Here is a 322-nt window from a genome sequence, read left to right as displayed (position 1 = left end):
GGTTGAGAGAGGGGGTGGAGAGAGAGAGAGAGGGTGGAGAGGGGGGGGGGTTGAAAGAGAGAGAGAGGGTGGACAGAGAGAGAGAGAGAGAGAGAGGGGGTAGGGTTGGAGAGAGAGAGAGAGAGAGCGAGGGGGTGGAGAGAGAGGAGGGGGGTAGAGAGAAAGAGAGAGAGGGAGAGAGGGGGGGTTGAGAGAGAGGGGGTGGTGAGAGAGAGGGGGGTGGTGAGAGAGAGAGAGAGAGAGAGAGAGAGAGAGAGAGAGAGAGCGAGGGGTGTGGAGAGTTTAGGAGCTCTAAACGAAAAAAGCTAAAATAGAGTAAAAT

Source organism: Convolutriloba macropyga, chromosome 15 (assembly GCF_964194025.1).
Source record: "Convolutriloba macropyga chromosome 15, txConMacr16.3, whole genome shotgun sequence".
In the NCBI taxonomy this organism is placed as follows: domain Eukaryota; kingdom Metazoa; phylum Xenacoelomorpha; order Acoela; family Convolutidae; genus Convolutriloba; species Convolutriloba macropyga.
Note: the sequence above shows the minus strand (reverse complement) of the source record.